The 17,294-nt window shown below is 36.0% G+C and overlaps 1 pseudogene; it reads right to left on the bottom strand.

Moving 5' to 3' along the window:
- Window positions 1-2,242: 2,242 nt before the first annotated feature.
- LOC120158663 lies at window positions 2,243-16,035 on the bottom strand (annotated as a pseudogene).
- Window positions 16,036-17,294: the final 1,259 nt, after the last annotated feature.

Raw genomic sequence — 17,294 nt, 5'->3', positions numbered from 1 at the left:
CCACATCAGGCTTGGGATATGATTTCTATGGATTTCATTGAAGGTTTGCCACCTTCCAAGAAATTCACTTGCATTTGGGTAATTATTGACAGGTTTACTAAATATGGTCATTTCATTCCTTTAAAACATCCTTACACAGCAGCTGATTTGGAAAAGCTTTATTTAGCTCAGATTTATAAATTACATGGCCATCCTAAGTCTATTGTGTCAGATAGAGACAAGTTATTTACAAGTGTTTTTTGGAAGGAATTTATGAAACAGGTTGGCACATAAACTCACTTCAGCACTGCCTATCATCCAGAAACGGATGGCCAAACTGAAAAAGTAAATCAGTGTGTTGAGCAGTACTTGAGGAGTATTTGTTTTATTAAACCTACTATATGGGTTGATTGGTTACCACAGGCAGAATGGTGGTATAACACCAACTATCACACTGCCTTAGGAGTAACTCCATTTGAAGCAATAAATGGTTATAAACCTCAAGTTTTATCTTGGGGTGGTCAGTCAATGGTGCAGACAATACAGGAGTTATTAGAGCAACGAGATGTCATGAACAAAATTTTGCAGGAACAACTACAGAAGGCTCAATCAAGAATGAAAGCATATGCAGACAGGAAGCGTACAAATAAGGAATTTATGGTGGGGGATAGTGTTTACCTTAAACTCCAACCGTATCAACAGACGTCGTTAGCAATTCGTAAAAATCTTAAATTGGTTGCTCGCTTTTTTGGTCCCTACACAGTGATTGAACGAGTGGGGTTAGTGGCATACAAATTAAAATTACCTGATCATTCGAAAATCCATCATGTTTTCCATGTTAGTCTCTTAAAGAAAAAGATTGGTGACTAGCATATTACCTCGTTGGATCCTCCAGAAATTGATGTTGACGGCCAGTTAAAGGTATATCCGGCTGTTGCTTTGGCCAAACGAATTGTGAAGCGCAATAATCAGGATGTTACCCAATTTTTGATTCACTGGACAAACTTGGGAAAGGATGATGCTACATGGGAAGACTATACTGTTTTGCGAACACAGTTTCCACGGTTTGATCCTTGGGGTCAAGGATCGTCTGAAGAGGGGGGTATTGTCATGGTGACAGGAGAAATGGAGAAGAGATTTGGGGGAGAAATGAAGAAGAGATTTGGGGGAGAAATGGAATTAGGGTTCAGATAATTGGGAACTCAGAGGCTAGGGATTTGGGAAAAAGAGGGATCGATTGATTTACCTGATGGGCATGTAATTCTGGAGCAGGCCAAAGGAGAGACCAAAGTAATTGAAGACTCTTGAGTGATGGCAGCCCAACCGTGAGCCCAAGAAGTAATCTGTTGAAGGAATCTAGCAGCAAGAAAACAGTTAGACTACATGACAAAAGCACTGACAGCTGTAAACAAATAATTGGATGTTGTTATTAAATATATGCAACAGAATTGTAATTGAGAAATTATGCTGAGATTTCAATGCAATTCTTCTTCTTCATACTTTCTTCATTTTTTCTGAAATCCCCAATTCTATCATTTTCTATCTTGAATTGTGACACTGATGCCCCATCCGATGGGGAGAAAGCTAGCAGGCTGAACCTTGAACCACATATCCGGTTGGATATCCACGGTTTCAAAGACATCAATTTTGATTCTTGTATAAGAACTACATTAGCTTTAGTAACGAAGGTTAATCTTTGCAAAGCCCGCAACTTCTCGGGTCTACCCAGACCTCTAATGTTCTACGACAGAAACACAACTCATTAATATAATCATAACCACACCAAAGGTGAAATAAAAAACTAAATAAATTTAGAGTATCCAATCATATAATGAAATAATAATAATAAAATAGAGAATCGAACTTGGGTGCCTTGGGAAACTAAGATCACATCCAAAGACTCGAACCTAATTAGAAACATCTATTATATATCTTAAGTTATATCTTATTGTCGAAAAATAAATAGAACAAAATTGTGCACTAAAATTAAGACGATATTGATAGAATATACAAATAATAAAGATTAAATATATAATTCTTTAATTAATTGTTAATGATTGATTGCTTGATTGATAACATTTTAATGCTTGAGTGAGCTAATCGATTTTTCTATTTGGTGGTCAAAATAAATCAACCGAATAGTTTAGTGACTTTTTGAATGATTTACCCATAATAAAAACATGTTACAAGTGGTCATGGAAAATGGGCCACGGAACTTTGTACAACTAAAACGGAAGTGGGATTAAGCGTGGAAAAAGTAATCCAAAGTGAGCTTTAAGCTTAGATAATATTAATTATTAGTGCTGTTTAACATAATATCCAAATCCTTAATGTGGATTAAAAATTCTCCTTACGGAAATCAAATTTGGTGGAGTTCTTGTGATAGAAATCTGAAGCTAGCTGACGTAGCTCTTTCGTCAGACCCAGTGCCCCCACAATAAAACACACCTGCCATATTAAAATTATATCATTCTGAATCCGAACGGTGTTCATGTTATATTCGTGTTTAAAGACTGTTAATTGAGCGTAGCACTACATACCAACTCGTGCATTGTTGTGATTAACATCAATGTATTTGTAGACGCTGTGCCAATTCGGCTTGGCAAAATGCGATTTTACGTGTGTACCGGAGATGACATCGACTCCGTTTTTAGCATGGTTGAGAGACTGGAGCATTGTGATGAGAACGGAGCGAGCATCGCCTTCTTCGTAAACGCTAGTACAATAGTTGTGGAGTTCAATCTCATGGTGATGGTCCATTTCAGCTACTTCATTCATGATTCCTTTGAACCACTCAAAAGAACCTTGTTCCCTTGTTACCCAGTAGAAGTATGCCCTTTTTGTCTAGAACTTCTCTTTTCTTTTCGAATTTTGTTGTGGAGAACTTGTTTTGTTATGCATGGAAATCCCTTCTTCTTCTTCTTCATCAGCCATGGATTTGATGTTGTTTACTATGTCTTTGACAATGCTAATCACGGGGGTTACTCCAATCCCCAAACCCACTAGCAAAACCACTTCATATTTCTTGTAGTCTTGTGCTGGGGCTCCATAGGGGCCATCAATTAGGACTATTGGGAATTCCACTCATCAATCAAACAACATTCCAGAATCTATTGTTAATACATTATTTGTCACGTGAAATGAAAAAAAAAAGAAGATTATTTTAGTGGATTCGGATTTGAGTATCTAAAAAGAATTCTGAAGAAATACTATATTGTAATCGTCATATTCTATTCAAAAACAAAATTATGTCTAAAGGAATCTGCAACTAAACATGAAAATGCCATTTTTTTCACTTTTCTTTTGTGGGTTGGTTCATCATGGGAAGTTTGTGAACAATATTGTTCTAGGCCTCTATCGAGTGCAAATAATTGAGTTCATGAGTCACAATATTTGAAATTATTGTTTGTAAATATCTAACCAACCCATGTTTTTATTGGAGATAAATTCCTGCATATTTTCAACAGTCATTTTTTTTGTCTTCTTGCTTTTATATATGGAAGGGGAGGCTGCATAGGTAAGGACAGTACTTGGCACCATTTCAAGAAGAGATGAAAAATGAAATTTCTACAAGAGCTTAATTCCATGGACAATGAGGAGAGTGTAAACAATGACAAATAGATGGTGAGAATACCAGAAAGCATTGAAGCCAGTGAGCTTGTTTAGAGGCTTTGGTAGGCTCATCCTGCCCCGTCAAAACCAATGCATAGCTAACGTGAAAGCAATGGCCATTAACATCACCATTACAATCCCAGTTACCCCTTCAATATGCTTCAAAAAATCCCGGTAGCTCTTGGCTTGTTCTCCAAAATACTTTTCCATCGGTTCGTACTCGTCCGTTGTGGCATGAAGCAGTCTGGGAAAATCACATGCCAAATGAGAAATCCCATGTATGCCAGCCCCAATTGAAATCCCAATTGTAATAACCTGTAATGAAAAGTAATCAAATGAACCCCGTTTCACATTCATTTGATCCTTAACTAGTGCCCAAAGGAACTGAACATCTCTATCACGCAAGTAGTAGCAGTTTCCGATCCAACATAAAACAGGAAATTCATACACGAAATGGAAGCTTTGTTCGAGTGTTTCTTCTAGATTCTCAAGTTTCTATAGAACAGATAAAACAAAATCAGATACATCTAAAAAAACGTCAAGCATGATATACAAGACCAAACCGACTCCCTCCCCTAAAACCCAGGTGTTATTACCATTACAAATGAAATGATGGTGAAGCTTTTTGGGGTTAGGGGTTGCTAGGGTTGGAGGGATCGTTTGGGTTTTCAGAGGGGATCATTGTAGGGTTTCATGGCGGGATTGCACTTTGAGCAGTAAATCAGGTCACTCAAACTAGCACTGCTATTATTTCTTCTATAGATTGTTTGCAGTTTACTTGCTGGATTTTGGTTGGCTTTAGTAATTAGTTCTGTAGTCTTGAGTTATTATGTTCCTTTGTGTGGGTATTGTGTTAAATTAGCTTGCTTCTGGAAGTTTAGTTGTGACTGCTACTTCAACATGCAAGGTGTTTGTGAAAAAGTCACAATAACTAGTCTGTGACACAACCGGGGTTCGAAAGTTGCAGTGTATGTTAGTCAGTTTACTCCTATCTGACGAGGAACGTTTGAATCCCAGTTCTTTGGGTAAAAGTTCCTTCATTTAGATGACTAGAATATGAGTACTCAGGGTTTTCTGTAGAAAACTATTTCTTTGTTTGTGGATAACTTACCAAAAACTATTCATTGGAAAGGTTTATGGCAGATTGTGGTCGTTGTGGTGAGGTTCTGAGTGTGTACATTCCAAAGAAGAGGAGCCGAGTTGGCTCTAGGTTTGGTTTCGTTAAAGTTGGCAATAAAGAAGCTGAAAGAGTTAAGGAGCGGTTGAATGGTCTTATGGTGTATGGCAGTCGCATCTCAGTGAGCTTTGCTAAATATTCTTTGAAGGTCCAAAAGGATAAAGGTGTGCATGGTAAGTTGTCATGGAAATCAAAATTTGTAAGCCCAACCTTAAACGTAAATTCTAGAAGTAAGGAGGCTAGCAAAGTGTGTTCTTCCAGAAAGGAAGTTTTGGGGCATGTTGATGAAGATGAAGTAAGAAAGTTGAGGAGATGTTTGGTGGGAGTTATGGCTAGTGTTTGTAGTGTTCGGAGCATCGTTGATAGATTACATGACTGGGGTTTAGGGGAAATTAAAGTTCAACGTTTACGTGGGAACTCTTTTTTGCTTACCATTGAGGATGAAGATTTGTTTCTCATGCTTGAAGATCTTCAATGGTCTTACTTGAAGGAGATTTTTGTGGATGTTTTGCTTTGGACAGAGTCTATCTGTCATAAGGAAAGAGTTGTATGGTTAGAGATAGATGGTTTACCATTGCATTGCTGGAATATAGTCACTTTGAAAATGTTAGTTGGCTTGTGGAGTAGATTTGAGGTTTTTGGAGAAAATGTTAGCCATCATTTAGATTGTGAGAAAGTTAACATGTTGATTTCTAATTCGACGGATGCTCAGATTGACAAAGTTGTAGATGTAGTGGTGGAGAATAAGAAGTTTGATGTTCGAGTACTTGAAGTAAGGATGGTGGATCATTCGTTAGTGAATTTGTCCAAATCTGAGTTTCTGAAGAAAAAAGATATTGAGGATGAGAAGGCTGGGGTAGAGGTTGGGGCAGATAATGAAGATGTTTCGTCGGCAAATTTGGACGTTGTTCCGTTAGAGGCTTCTGAGTCGGGAAGTTTAGATGATAAGAAAGGGTCACCCTTGTCCGGTGGCGGGTCTTTTGATGTCGCGTGCTATGGTGATAGTCTTGGTGATTGTAATAAGGTTAGTGTTGGGAAGCCGATCGAGGTCGGTTGTGGTATAGATTAAGGTAGAGAGAGTGTTGGTTTTCAAATTTCATATCACTCTAACCATGTGGGGTTGCAAGGATTGGATATTGATGGGGTTGAGATTAAGGCTGTAGATTCAAATGTGGTCAAGCCTTTTATTGACGGGGGTTCAAAGATGGAGGATAGAGTTTTGTATGGTGCTTCTGTTGTAGGTTCTCTAGTAATTGGGGTTCCTCGAGGGTTGGGCTTACAGGCTGAAGATTTAATGGACTCACGTAGAGATATTCTGGTGGCTTCAAGGGGAAAGTGTGTTGGTATTAATTTGGGTCATGTTATCTCTAATGAAAAAGGTAATCCAATTATTAAGGAAAATACTGGAATTGAGCCTTTTGAGGGAGCTTTCAAAGATGTGTCATTCTTTCAGTTCAGTCCATGAAGAAAAAAAAGAAGTGAAGAAATTCGGTTCTCTTTTGGATATTCAAGACAAGGTTCTCCCGAAAGCTGAGAGGAGAAGAAGAGATCGAGCGTTGAAGAGTGCCAAGGTGAAGAAGTTTGATCTATTATCCTCTGAATTATCAGGTACATCTCTTTCAGATTCGGATTTAAAGAATAGGTGGGTTGCTGCTTATGTTGAAGCAGAGGAGACTCTGACAGTAGCTAAGTTGCTTGGTATTAAGTTTGCTGGTCCTGAAAGTAAGGTTATTGAGGAGTTTGTGTCGTTATAATTGAGTTGAGGGTAGCGAGGGAATTGTAGGTCATGCGTTAGGTTTTTGCAGTTAGAATTTGAGGTCCGTGTTGTGGTTTTTGTTGAGGTTCTGGAGTACGTTTTTTCAGAGGCTTTTTGTGAATCTGTTTCGTCTTGCAGTAGGGGTTTAGGATAGGGGAGGTTTTAAGTTTTTCTAGTGTGTAAGTCATCTAGATTGATTGTTTTGTCTGTGATTGAGTGAGTTTAAGATTATAGTTAGGCCTCTTTTGTTGGGAAGGAATTTTTTCCTTCGCTTCCGAGGCATTTGGGTGGATTCTGTTATTCTATGGATAGTATTTTGTTTTCTAGGATCTATGTTCTTGATGAAAGAGGAGTGAGGGTGTCTTAGATTTTTTGAAACAAATGGTTTTTAAGGATTGTAAGATTGTATTGTGGGAGTAATATAGAATTGTAGGTGATTTTGTGGAGGCAAAAGTTTGATCTGATTGGAGTGACTTTGGGGGTATTGTACATTTCTTTTCTCTTAATACAGTGTGTTTGGTTTATGCTAAGTTAAGATCGAATTGGGATGGTTCATGGCACCTTAGAGTTATTGTTCTGCTATTTTTATAAGGAGGGTATATAGGTTTTTCCTTGAGATTCAGTGTAATGTTTTTGCAACTTGTGACCTGCGAGGCATTTACGTTTTAATGAATCTGGTTTCCCTGGTTGCACATGCCCGTTATCCCTGTTTGCACATGCTCGTTATCCCATATGGTCCACTCAAATACAAAATGCTTGTTTTCATCTCAGCATGGCTGCAAATCAGGGTTGATTCTGGTTGAGCATGCCAATATGTTTCTTTACGGAATTTACCTTGTCAATGATTCCTTCTGCGGTACTAGTTTAGACAAATGCAAAAGGATGTGCCTCAGTGTCTTGAGTTGTACTGCTATAACCTTCATAAATGATGGGTAGGTAGGTGTTGTTGTTAGTGGATATTGTCGTGTGTTCATTGTCCATGGTAGATGTGGTATGTTGGTGCTGTAATTACTGGGTTTGTTGGTTTTTACAGTGGAGTGGTCGATTGGTTGGTGATTGTTGGTTTGTTCAGAATGTATTCTCTTGAAGGTTGGTGCCTTTAAATAGAGCTTAGTGCTGGATTGCTGGTTGCTTCTTGTATCTAGTTCGGTAGCGGTTTCTTCATCAAGACTTCTCTTTGGTTGTTCGCTCGGGAGCTTTTGGAAACACTTTTGCTGTCTCTGTTCGTTTTTGGCAACTCTGTTCGGTTGAAACTGTTATGTTGTTTTTTAGTTTTTGTACGTTTAGATGGCTGCAGTTTCTTGTTTATTTTGGTCGATAGTGATAGTTGCTCTTGAACTGCCTTTCTTTAGGTGATGGTGATCTTTGTTGGTATGGCTTTCGTTTCTGATCTGTTTTGTGTGTTTTGTTCTCTTATGTAGTGCTCTTTTCCTCCAACTAGTTTAGGAAGGTTTTTAATGAGGCTTATAAGTTGTACGCCAACTCTTGATTTTAATAAATCTCCATTCTTATAAAAAAAGTTTGTTTTTACCTTATGGAAGTTGAGGTTGTCGTTTAAGGGAACAACAGCGCCTAACTTTGTCTTGTTTCTTAACCATGTTTCGTGTTACGACAGATTGGTAGCAATATGAGAGCCATGTTCAATTTGTCTCGGTGGCACCTTTGGCGAAGCAAACACAATGCCTCATTACTTTAAATACGTATTCACTCCATTGATACTCGATATATTTGTATGTAAATAGGCCACACATGGCCCCAATCCAGAGATCCATCACCCACACTCTCTGCCAGCTATCTAGCAAGAAATACATGGTGGTCCGGTATAATCTACTTACCGGGTTCGGGTCATATGTAGGCTTAAGCATCTGGCTTAGCATTTGGCTAAGGTTCTGGCTTTCTCCTCTTACAGATTGCTCTGCTCCTTGTAAGAGAAGCATTTCCAGATTGTTTATCTGCATGAAACAAAGGAATTCTTGTCACTAAATTGAAGCCAGAAAGGGTACTTAGATTTAGGGTGAGCATCAGACATAGATGCATAAAACTGAAATGAAAGAGGAACATAACCAACAACAATAGGAATGAAAAGCTTGTTTTATTCGATATATTGACTCAACAAAATGCTTGAACTTACCTTGGTGTATCCTAGGTTGTCTGGGTCTAATTCTTCCATGATCAAGGCTGCATATTCCTCAGCTTGTTTCTGGATATTTGAGAGTTCGTTTGCAGAGGCACTGAGGCTTATAATCTGTAAAAGTAAATCAACAGTGAGAAGTAAATAATATGGTCATCTTTCTTTGTTTGTTGCAATTAACATCCCCTACCTCTTTAACTTCCTCTTCAGTAATTCTTCCATCAGCATCTTTATCCACCCTGTAATTCAATGTGTATGGTTTATCTATTGATGAACATTTAATCCATGAAAAAAGGTTCAGAAAAAGAAAAGCATAATTAGCAAATTTTACATGTCAAAGAAAGTCTGAAGCCTTGCATCGAAGCTTTGATTCGAGATCTGATCCCCAAACTCTTTGAGTTGACCCTTATAGTTTGAATCGTATTGAAGGTTTCATTTCCGAGCAAGAGCATCAAACAACTGCCCTGCAAATTCCTTGGACTCCATTCCTGCAATTATATTTGAGTTCACAAAATTATTACTGGACTGAAACTAATCTGCAATTATTTCAATACCTATGCATTCGCCGAACTGTGAATGAGGCAGAACTCCATTGTTAGAAGCAGAAATATCATCAAACCGCTTCTCCACAGCGGTCCATCCATGCCCGCCATCAGTCTTGCTTATGAACTTAAGCCCCTTCAGAGCATGAGCTGCTGTAGACTTAGTCCTATCGAACCGAGCAGGCTTCTTGGAGAAGGATGTTAAGCGCATCAGTTCAGTCCCCCACTTGCCTAATCTTGGCCGAAGCGTTCCTCACCATTGATGAACCAACTGTAGATTTCTTCTCAAGACCTTTGGCCAGCAAAGTTAGCTTGGGGTCGTCTTGAAAATCACCTCCATTCTCTGCCTTTAGACAGTGAACTGTTGGTAATGCTCAATTTGTAACAGTCTTTTAAAGGATTTTAATTCTATGTTTAATATAATTAAATTGTGATTTGGAAGTGACTATTTTGCCCTCACTATTTAGCCTATAAATAGAGAACAATTTCATTCACTTTGATATATCCCAAGCAAACATTTGCTTTGAAACACTCCTATCTTTTGAGTGTTGTTTGAGTTGAGAGAAGAGCAATACCACAAAGTTCACTCCAGTTTTCAGGTGTACGAATTCTTGGAGAGCCGTGCTAACCTCATGGGGTTGTTCGTCCATTGTAACGATTACACACATCGGGGCGAATTTGCTTCTAAGGCAGTAGATTACCACGACACGGTTATCATTCTGATTGATTATTTTATTTAATATTTTCCAGTCAGTGCTAACGCCTCGTTTTGCAGCAGTCTATTTTACCAACAATTTAGAAGCAAATTATTACTGCTGCTAAATACGACAATAATTAATATTGTTCGTGTTGTGAAGAAAGATGGATTCTATGATCACTGAAAAATTATCGGTAAGAAACTCAAATTGTTCCTGTTACTAATATTGAGGTAATATTACTTTACACACTTTTGAATAATCTAGTGTGTTAATCTAAAACATTTTTCGGAACGGTTCTTGTTTATAAGATGAACATACTTTAGAAATGTTTAAAAGCAGAATATTTTAGCTTAAATCAAATTCTGCACATTAGACACATCATTTTAACAAATGTTTTTAATGTTTTGTTAAATGCCTTTATGTATGAGGTCTAAAACCATGTGAACGTTAGCAATTAAAACTATTTAACATTGGTTTCGCCATTGGTTTTAAAGGTGAATAAAAAGGCATTTGTGATAAAGCTATGTGATAAAGGTATATTAAATGGTTTTAATTTCTAATATTACCTTTGATTAGAAAGGTTTGTAATATAAAAAAGAGAGGTAATAATTAGTGTTTAAATGTCAAACGTTTTACCTTTGAATGTGTTGGAGATTAAAGTTATAAATGACTTTAAATTGGATTTATATGAAAATCCATTAAAGATGTTTGATTAATTTTTGTAACATCATAATCAAGGAGAAAAGATTTTTAGAATTCATGGTTGTTTAAACGTTTAAAACGTTTTTGAATTTATACCTATATTTTATTGCTATAGTTTAGAATATAGTAACATAGGTATTTGGGAAAAAGATGATTTCAATGCTAAGATGCTATAATGATATGAGTTATAACCACCGTTAGCATAATGAGAATTTATATATTTATTATTATGCTATAATAGTTTCACTAATGTGATTTTTGTAACTCATTATGTTGTTATATTAAAAGGAGCATGTTAAAAGGTGTTGTTACATGAGTTAAAGGTGAGTAACATCTTTATTTACTAATACGTTTGGGTTGAAACAATTCTATGCATTTATTATAACTTTAAATATTGGATTTATATTACTTTGTAAATAAGTTTGAATTGAAACGTTGAATAATTTTAATTGGCCATTATTTGTGCAAATTATAGCTTTAATGGTGTTTATTTACAAAGTAATATACAGATTGAAGTATTAGCCGATGGTGGTTTCACTCGTTCTCGTTTGGGTCTTGGTTCACGAGAATATTGAAATTGGTTAATTTATTATTATTTTTATAATAAATTTTGAATTGTTATTGAAATGCCCATTTGTTATATGCATGGTGAAAGAAACCTTTAATGTGCATTAAGGTTAATCAATTTAAATGTAATAAAGCTTTGCATTAATTTTTACATGAAACTCATGTTTACACCTTTAGTGTTGCAGTTTCATGATTTTTTTTTTAATCTTAAGCATGAATGTTAATTATAATCATTATATTTAAATGGATTTTAAGTTTCAATAGGAGGTTGAACAGTTTATTAAATAGCTATATATATGTTTGTTAATAGCTATATAAATGTTGGTGTTTAGTAAATGTTCAATTTTGAAACTTATATGCTATAATCAAGAAGTGACATGATTATAATGTTGATTAACATTTTTGTGAGATAATGCATGTATGATTGGTTAATATGTGGAAAAGATTAACTATTTATTTTCATGTGGGGGGTAAGATTATTCAGTTTCTGAATATTAAGTTGAAAATAAATTTTATCATACTAATAATTTCTTTTGAGAAATTTATAAAGACAACAGGATGGTTGTAATTTTGGAGAATCATGAAGATGATGATGCAAAGAATGAAGTTGCATGCATGGTGAGAATGAACAAGTCTATTTGGAATTGTGATTCTACCTGGGAGGTCAGATTGTTTAGACTTGTTGCTTGTTAATTCATGCCTTTTAAATACATGAATTAGATTGCATGAGCCTTTAAGATAGTCTTTAAAACTCAGTGGATACTATAAAATGAGATAAAACCGCTATTAAAGACTAAGGTAGTACTACTAAGGCTAAGGCAGTAGTTTGAGCCCAAAATTTATATGCTTAATAAGATATTATTGTGAGTAAAAGTATCAAGCATAATTATTTAAGGAGATCTTATTTAAAGAAAGAGAAAATTCACAAAAGATTTATTGGAAAGTAGTGTGATGAGTATGAAAGTGCATGTCTAGGATTGGTTCTATAAAGACTTGGTACTTAAGCGTGCCTAGTGCACCACCTCTCTTTCATAGAAACCTACCTGGTGCATTGTTCATTACTATGCTCACTATTCCAATACTATGACAAGATAAAAACTCTTAAAACTTAGTGCAGAAGTTAAAAGAGTAGAAATTAATTTGGTTTAGTGGAATACCAAATTTAGTCATAGTAAATAAAATATATGATGATATCTTTAAGGCTAATATGTTGAATATCATGAATGAAAATATGATAGACACTATTGCTACTAAGAGTGTGTTGTAGCTATTAAATCTCTTTAAGTGATTTTCCTAAGTAGAGGAAAGAAAAGAGATTATATATTTCATAATGGTTTATGCATTTTAATCTTAATGATTTGTAACTTCTCAAAACTTTGAGAATATAATTATGTGTAAACAAAACTTGAGTTTGTTAAAATATAGTTTTATGGCTAAAACTAATAACAAACTTTACTCTAGTATGATTGAGTATTTGTTTACACATTTTACAAGACACTTATGAATATCCTAAAATGTTAGAAATGTGGGGGTGTCTTAAAATGTAGATTAAATGCATAAACTCAAATAGAAAATATTATATCCACTTCTTCTAGTATTCCTGCTAGGTTTTCTCAAGAAATTAATTTCGAGCCTAGAAGAAGTAAAAGGCTATTTGGACCAAATTTTATCACTTCCTTTATTTCTGAGATAAATGATTTAGACTCTCTTTCTGATCATATAGCTTAAATGTTATATGAGGATCTTAAAAAAGCTATAAGATCTATCGATGCTAGTTTCTAGAAAAGCGCTTTTAATGATGAACTAGAATCGATAATGTCTAATCATACTTGGGAATTAGTTGACTTGCCTAGAGGATTTAAACCAATCTATAGCAAATGAATCTTCCGGAAGAAAATGAGACCAGATGGTTTGATCCAGTGGTACAAGGCAAGGCTAGTTGTCAAAGGGTTCACTCACAAGTTTGTTTTAGACTACTTTGATTCTTACTTCCCCGTTATGAACATCTCAAAGATCCGTGCATTATTTGCACTAGCCTCTATTCATAAGTTGCAAGTACATCAAATGGATGTTAAGACTGTATTTTTGAATGGAGATCTAGATGAGGAGATCTATATGGGAATAATGGTACAAGAAATTTCATAAAACTATACTTAGTTTTGGTTTTGTTGTGAATGGTTCGGATGCTTGTGTGTATTCGAGGATGTTTGGTACTGATTGCGTCCTCATAAGTTTTGTATGTTGATGACATGTTGATTTTCAGTTCTAACATTGAGTCCATTAACAAAACAAAAGTTTCTTGTCCATTAAATTTGAGATAACGAATTTGGGAGAAGTAAATGTAATCTTAGGAGTCAAAATTACCAAAACAGAAAAGGGATTTTCTTTAAGTCAAGCACACTATCTTGAGAAAGTGTTAAAGAAATTTGACAGTTTTGATGTCGTCCATGTTCGAACCCTTGTGACCCTAGCATATATCTCTTTAAGAATAAAGGAAGTAGCGTTTCCCAAACTGAATATGCTAAATTAATCAGAAGCTTAATGTTCTTAATGAACTATACTCGGCCTGATATTGCTTATGATGTGAGTAGACTGAGTAGATATACTCATAATCCGAGTGGTGAACACTGGATTGCTCTTAAATGCTTACTGAAGTATCTTAACGGTACTTTGGATTGGAAACTTGAGTTCGTTGGCTTTCCTGCGGTACTGGAAGGATATTGTGATGCCAACTGGGTTTCTGATAATGATGAGGTAAGCTCTACGAGCGAGTATGTTTTTACTTTGGGTGGAGCAGCAATCTCGTGGAAATCATCAAAGTAGACTTGTATTGCTCGTTCTACCATGGAGTCAGAGTTTATAGCTCTTGACCTAGCTGGGCAAGAAGCCGAGTGGCTCAGAAGCTTGTTAGCAGATATTCCGTTGTGGGGAAGACCGACTCCTCCAGTTTCATTGTTGTGTGATTCACAAGCTACGATATGTGTGGCTAAGAACCAAACTTACAATGGTAAGAAAAGACACATTCGCATAAGACATGAATCAGTTAGACACTTAATAAAGAATAGAGTGCTCTCTTTAGAGTATGTGAAGTCGGAAAAAACCTAGCAGATCCTTGGTCCTAGATTCGTCGAGGGGGATGAGTCTAAAGCACATTGGTTGAGGAATTCATGGTGAATACCCAACTTAGTTATCTAAGTTCCATGTGGTCAAACGAAACCATGAAAAGACTCATAGTGCACATTCCTACTACCTATCCCTATGATGAATAATGTGCATGCCCATGATGAGCTTAATTGCTCTTAATAAATTCATAGCCCAGGCTTTGGGGGGTCTTAGTGAGAAAGACTTGACGAATTTACCGATTTTGGCTGAATATCTATTCTTAATAAGTTCATAACCCATAGTTGAGTGGGTAGTTCTAATCGCAAAGGACTAAATGAACTTACCGCTTGAGAGGATGAGTTTTATTAAACTCTTAATGAATTCAAACCCAAGAGTTTGGGAGTTCCTAATGAGAAGGACATATTAAATGGGAGTTCCTAGTGAGAAGGACATATTGAATTCACCGAATTATGAGGCTGAATATTTATTCTTAATGACTTCTTATCCCAGAGTTTGGGTGGTTCATTAATAATGAACTTGAAGAAAGTCACCATACCTTTTGTGAGGTTGAGCTATTATAAAAGCTCTTAATTATTTCATAGCTCAGTTTGAGTGGTTTATGTTGATATAAACTATATGAAATAACCTACGTAAGTGAGAAGGATTAGCCACCTTCTATGAAAAATGTTGGGCCGTTTTTCTAGTACACTTATTAGAATCCTGAAGAAAGAGAGCTAAACATATATACGCTTTTGTATATATTCTTTGTAGACACATTGAGAACTTTGGTGGATGAAGGGGTTAGTTGTGTGTTATGAGTTTACCCCAATTTTAGAAAGTTCCAGATTAGTTTCACTTATCTAAGAGAATGATTGCTCATCATCACTATGTACTAGTTCCAGATACGTTCACTAGTGCTTAAGCAACTAATCTCGCTATTGCTCTTCTCATGTTTTAACTTCATTGCTCTCATATTTACGAAAGAATTCTTTCGCATTAGTGGGGGAATGTTGGTAATGCTCAATTTGTAACAGTCTTTTAAAGGATTTTAATTCTATGTTTAATATAATTAAATTGTGATTTGGAAGTGACTATTTTGTCCTCACTATTTAGCCTATAAATAGAGGACAATTTCATTCACTTTGATATATCCCAAGCAAACATTTGCTTTGAAACACTCCTATCTTTTGAGTGTTGTTTGAGTTGAGAGAAGAGCAATACCACCAAGTTCACTCCAGTTTTCAGGTGTACGAATTCTTGGAGAGCCGTGTTAACCTCATGGGGTTGTTCGTCCATTGTAGCGATTACACACATCGGGGCGAATTTGCTTCTAAGGCAGTGGATTACCACGACACGATTATCATTCTGATTGATTATTTTATTTAATATTTTCCAGTCAGTGCTAACGCCTCATTTTGCAGCAGTCTATTTTACCAACATGAACTGCCACAGAATCTTCACCGATATCCAGGGTGATCTCAACATAACCACCATCTTTGGAAGAAGTTGAGCCAGGGACGTTAAACCGGGCACTTTTTCTTCCTACCCTTTTGCTCAAAGAGCCACTAAGTGGACCGCTATGGTGCACTTTATCGGTTTCTAAAACCTCTGTATCAGAATGGTGATGGTACTGGTTTCCATCATCTGAACTCATTCTCTTCATGTGATTTGATTTCAGTTCTCCAAGGAAACAATTACAAAGCAAGCTCTGTGAACAGAAGATTCAATGCAAACAGACTGAAAACAAAGGCAATAGACGACAACAAATCTTTTTTCGTAGCAATTAGCTGCGACATAAGCCATCCAAATGTGTGGGGGCTGTGCAAATTCCTTAACGAGGTTTTGCTTCTGTTTTGTTGTTGCCATAGTTGTTTCACTCGAGTTAAAGTGAATTTCTATTAGTGCTGTTAGTTAAAGCACCATGATTGAAGTAATTGACCTTGACACCATCATAAACCACAGAGATGGACTGGACCCCAAGCAGTGGTCCTATTAAATTGGTTGAGCCAACTATGGTAGACTGGTACACAAATATTTCAAATTTTGACAGGAACGCATTACTAGACATGGAAATAATTAAGAAATCATAAAAAATAAAAAAACTCGCAAAATAAAATGATGCAACAGAATAAATATCAAAATACAAAATAGATGGAACCAGATTATGGTTGAACCACCAAAAACTTCATCTTGCAACAAACCCACCCAATGCAATGAATCACACATGGCATGCTTTATGGTGCAGAACCAAAATCAGAATTATAATAGAAAATAGAACTGAAATGTACAGATTAGTAATCAATAAATAATTTAAGTCCATATATACATAATATCATGTGTTGATCATACATATACAGATGTTAATAGAAAGCATATTGTCACAGAAATTTCATATGGAGTTAAGTCATGCTGATGTTCAACAATGTGTAAAATGTAATAGCAGACAGATGGTGACTCGACTCGATTTTGGCATGACTCGTGGATCCAGTCCCTGGGCCCTGAACAGAATTCTTCTGCCCCCATCTCATGCCCCTAATTATACCCCACCACTCTTAGGTTGCCACGTATAATGATAACTAAACAGAAAATTAACAGAATCGGTATCTCCATTTTCTTTATTTTTCATTAGAATTTTGTTCTTTATATAATATCAACGTCATTTCTGTTTTCTCTTTAAAAATTATAAACCTAATCATGCTCTTGCAAATTACAAACATCTCTCTCTATTGCCGTGGATCAGATGTAGGCGAGGCCATATTTAGATTTATACAAAATTATATATATTAAATTAGCTGTATCTGTAATATCAATTGCATTATTATTATAAACAGTAGACAACTATAGAAACTACATTGAATTACATAAATAAACCCCCTCCCTACTCCTCCATTTCTCCGAGTTCCTTTATCTCATTTTCATTTCCTTTTTGTATTGGTTTGTATCCAAATGTTAGATTGATGTTGTGCACAAGTATGGGTTCACCACTATGGATTCTGTTGTTTATGGCGTCTGGAACTGTGACTGCCTT

This window comes from Hibiscus syriacus, unplaced genomic scaffold (assembly GCF_006381635.1).
Source record: "Hibiscus syriacus cultivar Baekdansim isolate YM2019G1 unplaced genomic scaffold, ASM638163v2 tig00111330_pilon, whole genome shotgun sequence".
Taxonomy (NCBI): domain Eukaryota; kingdom Viridiplantae; phylum Streptophyta; class Magnoliopsida; order Malvales; family Malvaceae; genus Hibiscus; species Hibiscus syriacus.
The sequence above is the reverse complement of the archived record's forward strand: the minus strand, read 5'-3'. Positions and strand labels throughout refer to the sequence as shown.